This window comes from Triticum urartu, chromosome 1 (genome assembly GCF_003073215.2).
Source record: "Triticum urartu cultivar G1812 chromosome 1, Tu2.1, whole genome shotgun sequence".
Classification (NCBI taxonomy): domain Eukaryota; kingdom Viridiplantae; phylum Streptophyta; class Magnoliopsida; order Poales; family Poaceae; genus Triticum; species Triticum urartu.
The window spans coordinates 271,579,666-271,587,360 of record NC_053022.1 but is presented as its reverse complement, the minus strand read 5'-3'; positions in this window follow the sequence as shown (position 1 = coordinate 271,587,360).

The window sequence follows — 7,695 nt, the reverse complement described above, 5'->3', positions numbered from 1 at the left end:
GGAAGTGACAGATATTTGTAACAGAGTTGGGGCTAGTGTCTTGTGGATGGAGTTGGAAATCGGCTAAAACATCCCGGTAAAATTTAGAACCGGGCGGCTTAAAGCCCCGGGCTAAGTGATCTACGAAAGCAACAACCTCTCCTTCTCGAGGTGTGGGAGGGCATTCTTTGCCAGGAGCCCTCCAATGGATGGTATCTTTGCTGCCTAAAGCGCCAATCAGGACTAAATCGTCCAGTTGAGCCTCTGTGACGCGAGAAGGAACCCAATTGCACTCACATAATTGCTTGGCCATGATGGAATCTACAAGGTAGAAGATCCCGGTTCAAAATGCATTTGATCAAGGTACGTTGGTATGTGCACTGTTAAACCGGCGACAGAACTATCTGAACCGGAGTTTCATGAAGCAACCAACATCTGGCGGTTCAACAAGGGGACTAATGGCATATACCGGTTTGGAAAAAATTTCTATAGGGTTAAACCGCCTGATCTAAGCATTGAAAAGCTGAGATTACGGATGGACAAGTACGCAGAAACAGGTTTCACAAGATTTCTTTACAGCATTGGATCTGAAGCAAGTTCAGAAAAGAGATAAATACTTAGAGGTTCAAAAGGAGCAGTACCGAACCTATGAGCAAAACGTTCATATAGATCTATGGTTTTGAGATGCATAAGTGAAGGCGAAGATCAAACAACTATCATTGCACAGAATAAAGATTTGCGGATTCATCTAAAGATCTATCGCATGAGCCAGAAGCAGACGATGAATACTGAAGAACTGTGAAACCCTAAAACAGATCTGCGAGGGAAAGGATAGAAGGTTTATCAGAGCTGCGGAAGACGCAGAAGGTTGCTGCGATGCTCTGGTGCGCCCAGGTTGATGCAGTGGCCAAGGTTGAGGCAGAGGTCGACGGTGGTGGCGGAGCTCTAAAGTCGGGCGATGCGAGGAAGATGAAGCAGAAGGGGAAGAAGGGAAAGAGAAAGGAAATGACCCTTCGGTCCTATTTATAAGGCAAAAAGACATGCGTCAGGCGCGACAATCAAGGGGCCATGAAACGGAGCTATCGCCTCGATTTCCGCAGATATATTGAACAAAGAAGCATAATGGAAATCTTCGTTATGATAGGTGACGTCACTCCGGGTTACAATAATCAGAGAAGATGACATCATGGCGGTTTACCAATTTATGAGAAGACGTTGAAGATGAAGTTTTTGTTAAAGGATTGACATGAACCTGTTCAAATCAATCTGGGGCCTAATGTTGAGGATATTACTGCTGGGCGTAAACCGGCCTATCTGGGCCGGGTCAACTTCATCAGTAGTTCCAGAAGTGATAAAGCCCAAGAAGGCAGATGAGGGCCTAAGGCCCGTAGCCGGTTCAAGACTTGTAGCTGTAAACCGGAAGTTGTATGTAAGCTTGTATTGTAAGTTAGGAATAAGGAGAGACCAACCCGGATACAAATATCGACCGGTGTTGGGACTCTGTGAACCGACGGGTGTCACCCGTGTATATAAGGGGACGACCCGGCGGCGGTTTAAGGACAACAGACAACAACTCGAGAGATAGGCGAAGCTTATTTGCTCCCTAGTCATCGAAACCCCATCAATTCCATCACAACTAGACGTAGGCTTTTACCTTCATTGAAGGGGCCGAACTAGTATAAACTCTCTTGCGTCCCTGTGTCCGCTTTAACCCCTTCAAGCTAACCCGTCGCGATGGCTCCACGACTAAGTCCTTTCTCTAGGACATCTGCCATGACAAAACCACGACATGTACTGTACCAAATCAATGCGCCCTACAAATGTCATTCAAAACTTTGAATTCATGTTATGTTCAATTAAAGTATTTCACTATGTGTATAATGCATGCAACCTACAACTCAAATGAACGTTTTTGTGCATTCCCAACGTATATACTACCGCTTCAATATGAACTAAATTTGAATTCGTTTCTCTATTTGAATAAGATCTACAGTAATGATTGTTGTGAAGTCAAAGCATTTGAATTCGTTTCCCTATTTTAATAAGATCTACAATCATCATTATTGTCAAGTTAAACCATCGTTTGTGTATTATCTTCACAGCACACCACATGATTAGTCTCGAGTTACATATGAACTATGTGTACTATATGAACCCGAACTAGATTTTTTGAATCCACTTTATTTTGATTTCAAATCACATTACATTTATAGCTCTAGCTAGATCTTCATAATCTAAACCATGTCTCATATGTATAATGTGTTTATCACATTATGTATGGTGCCCCGCCCCTACGCCTACAAGTATTTAGATGTGAGTTGCAAACACCACACATTACCACAAATTCAAATAAAATGTGAGAATGTTCGATATATAGTATTGTTTAGATTGTTCGATATTTAGTTGTAAGCTGCAAACGCCACACATTATCACAAATTCAAATAAAATGTGAGATTGTTTGATGTATAGTATGGTTTAGATTGTTCGGCATTTAGCTGTGAGTTGCAAACACCATGCATTATCACATTATGGTATAACATGTGCACATCATGTGTATCACCGCTATATTCATGCATGCAATGTTTAAAACACTATGATCTCCTATTCAAATATATGAATCCGCTTTCATATCAAATTATGATCTTTGTTAGTCTCTTACACCCACACAATCCTCTAACCTTTGTAGCTACCACTAACTTTCTCTTGTGCATGCACACGCCCTCCTCGCCCTCCCCCTCCCTCGGCATTCTATCCACCAGGCACATTCATTTTTTTCTTTAGGTCGTTCTCCCAGAGTCTCCACAACTCCTTTCCGACACACACCGATCGATAAACCTCTCCAGCGATGTCTGCCTACAACATACAAACACACCTTCAATCTCCTCCTTTATGTGTCCTTGCCTCGTGTCTCTCATATGGTCAGACACATGTGTAAACTCTCGCCCCTCTTTTCATCGCTCTCACAACCGCACACTCCTCCCCCTATCTAGCTAGTAGTTGGGCCTCTCGCACCACCTCCTAGCTCCATTCTCTCTGTCTATCCGTCTCGCTGGGCCTTATTTGCCTCTAACAAATGGACGTACACCGACCAATCTCTCGCTATACATATAGCTAGCTAGGTCCTTATAACTCGTTTTTACCCACACGTCAATCGATCTACCTCATTAGTTGTGTCTCTCCCTTCCTTCGACAAACAACAATTGATCTACCGATCTAGTTAGGTTTGCTTACCAAACACATGGTTCCCCTTCATCATCCATGGATGCGTCCCGACAGATCTATCACGCACAGGCACACACAGAAACACATCCCCACTCTTATTGATAACATTGTAGTTCCACCCTCAGTTTGTCTAGTAGGCCTCCCCCACCATCTTCGAGATGCAACTCCATCACCCATCCAGCACTCTACCCCTCTCCCTCCCTCTCCCTCCCTCCCTCCATCTCTCCTCTCTCTCTCATCATATTTCCCGTCCTTCAGTTATGTATGGATGTCGACCGATCTCCCTCAAGACATAGCTGGGTCTCTCCTTCTCAACACATATACGAGTCGTTTTACCTCTATAGTTAGGCCTCTGCCTACCCCTCCCACCACCCCCTCCCCCCCACACACACTGATACATCGAGCGCTCTAGTCATGTCTCCCTGCCACACACAAACTTGACGTGTGCCCTCTAACGTTCCGGTAGGCCAGTCGCCCTATATCTTTGACTTGTACACACACACAATTTCGATGGGTCTCTTCATCGATCTCGCACCCACCCACTTGATCCTCTCTTCGACTCTATCAATAGCTATGACCCCTCCCTCTCTTCTCGTGGATTGCCCGACCCTCTATGTATGATATGGATAGGCCTCCATTTCACACACATTGCATGCAAAATTTTGTTTGAGATGTCATCGACACATATTCCCACAAATAATTCATGAAATCAACCCCCACCCCACCCTGCACCCCAAAACAAAAAAACACTCACGAACGCGGTTTGTATCTCTCACACACACCCACGTAGGTGGGGGACGTGCATGAAGAGAAGAGGTGCATGCACGGCGCACGTACTCCCGTCTCTTTCCCAACCACACCCGCGCGGGTACACAGTGAAGCTCATTTCTGTATGAAAAAGGCAGCCCACGTGGTAATTTGGCACGTGTACTGGTTGTCCACTTGGTGGAGGGAGGATCGTCTACCACGGGTGAACAAACAAATTACGACTTGACGTGTTATGTTAAAAAAAGAGGCAAACCATGTGGGGCCTACCTTAGAGGCAAGGCTCTATACACTGGAGTACTTTTGATGTGTCCCGTCAACTCGCAGAACGAGGAGAAGCTTGCTTAGTACGCCGTCTCCCCCGCCCACGGGCGCGGTGGCTCGCAGGATGAGGTGAAGCTTGCTTACTATGCCTTACGCCCGCTCCCTCGCCAATGCTCGCGGTGGCTCACAGGACGAGGAGAAAAATTTACTACTCCCTCCGTTTACTCCTTGTCCCTACTACCTTGGTTATAGAGATTATATCATATTGTTTGGAATATGTAGGTCCTTTAGTAGATTTCAATATGAACTACTAGTACATACTCCAAACACTAATGTATATAGACGTATTTTAGAGTGTAGATTCACTCATTTTGCTCCTTATGTAGCACTCTCCCTCGCCCCTCGACCCTGGCCCACGTGGTGGACGTGCAACAATTCATTCAGTCTCATATAGCCAGAACGATATATACTGCACTACCATTATTGCTCGACTTCCCGAAGAGGCGAAGAGCCAATCGCAAGGTCAATATTTTGGAGATGCCAAGCGCAAGGTTATAGGAGAACGAGTAGTAGGTGTCGCGTCATTTATAAATAAAGTTTTTTTCTTCAGTGGCACGTACGCAATATGATAGGTTCATATGGAGAGAAAATGAGTACATAGTTAGGACGGGCCATCCTACACAATTGCTTGCTGGGGTTGCTCTCTTCACACTCTCTCACACAAAATGACTCTGGCCACATCTCTAACATCCCGGCGGATCATGTCCGCTTGGGGAAGGGGTGGATGCTTAGTGTAGATGCGGTGGCCGTCGTCGACGGTGAAAACCCACTGTCGGCACGTCCCGATCAGGGGTCCCCGCCGTTCTCTCTCACAAAGCCGGTGAGGTTGCCTTCGCCCCTTGCTCACTGCCGCGATGTGGGCAGTTGCCGCCTCCCGCCGCCCTCCTCAAGGTTGATCTACGTCCCTCAGGTACAACTCCCTTTACAGCCGGCTTGCACCACTGCTCTAGTTGCCCACATCACTCCCTGTGGATATTTCTCTACTTATTTGCCCCGCACATACCTCTACTGGCTTCTACGTACTGTATTTGTGATGAGTTTATGTCTCATCAACTAGTCCCAATAATCTTATTCTAATCATGCTTGTTCAATTTCTTTGCCACAGGGATGCTCATCTCGACTTTGGTGAAACTGCACAAAATGATCCGATGGTCAAAAGGTTGCAAACTTCATTTATTAGGAAGCTCGAACTTTACCAGCAAATTGAAGCCTGGTCGGGGTTCACGGTTCAAGGGCTAGGGACTGCATGGATCGTTTTTTTTCTTTAGCTGCCTCTGTTCCAAAATAAGTGTCATGTTTAGTAGTAGTACAACTTTGTACTAAAGTTTGCACAAAGTTGAGAAACTTATTTTGGAACAGAGGGAGTACATATTTGCTATGATCTGTCAATCATTGAGATGCAATAGCATGCATGTTAGTCTCCTTTGTATTTGATGAAATGTTGCAACGGGCAACCTTGGACGCAAGATACATGTAATAGAAGCTGGAAGCTTCATAGCATTGTACAAATTTATCTCGCTGATAAATTACAGTACGTACTATACTAGTACTTCCTCCATTCCTAAATATAAGTCTTTGTAGAGATTTCACCATGAACCACATGCGGATGTATATAGATGCATTTTAAGTGTAGATTCATTCATTTTGTTCCGTATGTAGTGGAATCTCTACAAAGACTTATATCTACTAGTGATAGCTAGCCCCCACTACTAGGAATTCTCTATCCTCTCTTTGAGCCACATCATCAAAATTGATGTAGCCGTTAGAAGAAGTAAATCAGTCCATAATAGCCGTCTGATCTTGACGTTGAGAGGCTCCGCACTAAGCCACATGCAAGCATGCAGAAATACCGTGCCACATGCATGTGAGTGGGTTTTAAATCACATCAACATGTCTGCATGAAACATGCACCGGTAGCATGCATGTAAGTGAGCTTTTAAGTCCCATTAACATGTCAAAAAGAAAAATATAATCCCATTATGCAGTAGGAGTTGGCTGATCTTTTTTCCTTACGTGGGATGATCTAAATGATGATGGGAGTTTATTTAGTTTGGCTACCACATTTGTCATGCGGTTATAGAGTTTTTTTTGTTCTATGAAATCAATAATTTTGCGCAGAGAGATATACCGCTGTTCCGCGCCAACGCGCGGGGACTCATCTAGTAATATTTAGGAACGGAGGGAGTACTATGTAAAGAGTTAGGTGTCGCACGGTGAGAGAGTGAGGTGGGCCATGTAATCACAGAGACTGCGTGTTTTCACTGCTCTTGCACGCCTCTGCTGTAATAATGGAGAAAATTGTAATCTAGTAGTAGTAGTAGTACACCGCCTTTCGCCGAAAGCGTGGGACATCCAGCAGTCCTACCACCTCAGTGATAAAGACCAATGAGCCGTCAAATCACATAGACCCAGCAGTAAGTTGGACGGACGAAGCAACCATCACTCTTGCGCCAGTGAGAGGTCGCGTCTGCTCTACCCGGGCATGAATGCGGCACCGATTCTTTGGAGCGGCGCTGATTGTTTCGGGCGGGAAGCGCGCGCGGGCGATGGAGGGGCTTTGGGTGGGCCAGGCTGGTTAGGAGCGGGCGTGGCAGCTGTCCGCATGTCCCTATCGGACACACCCGGAAACGAGAGGATGCACCGACTCTCGCGGCTAAAATCGTACACTACACAACATCTCTCTGTAGGAGTAGGTCGATCTGTCGCTCTCTCTAACACACACACACACACACGCACATTGGTCCTGTTGCACCTTCTAACGTGACTTATTACACCTAGACGGAGGGAGTAGTATGTATATGAGATACGGTGGCACACTGACTTAAGTCGAATACAAGTGCCCAAAATTTGTGTGCATGTCATAATAAGGATTCACTTAAAATAGTACGTGAGCGAACAAAGGGATCAATTGGACAGTGTTCCCGAGCAGTAGCGAGATGTGTGAGGTAAGATACACCGCTGGCGCTTTTAATTTTTCTTATTAATTTGTTTGCTTCACCCTCTGACTGGTGGGACCCAACTACTACGTGGAGAGAGGTAAGGTGACTAAGGCTGCATTATTTCTGCACCACTGTGGATAGTCTTACCACCAAAGCCACATGACACGATTATGATTGAAATCCCAATGACTCCCACACACACAAAAAAACATGGCATGCTTGTCACACGAATGCAGGAATGCATAAAAGGTTATTTCCATCTCGTTGAACATAACGGGAGGGTTGTGTAGCTGGTTAGCCTGTTCGCTCACTCTCTCGCCCTCTCCCGCTGGAGCCTCAGCGCTTGTAGTTGCTCTCTTCACACTCTCTCGCCCTCCCCAGATCTAAACAAGACTTCGTTGGCCTCTCTCTCCCCTCACTGCTGCTCAAAGAGCCGGCAGGATCCGTCCGCCAGGAAGGGAAGGAG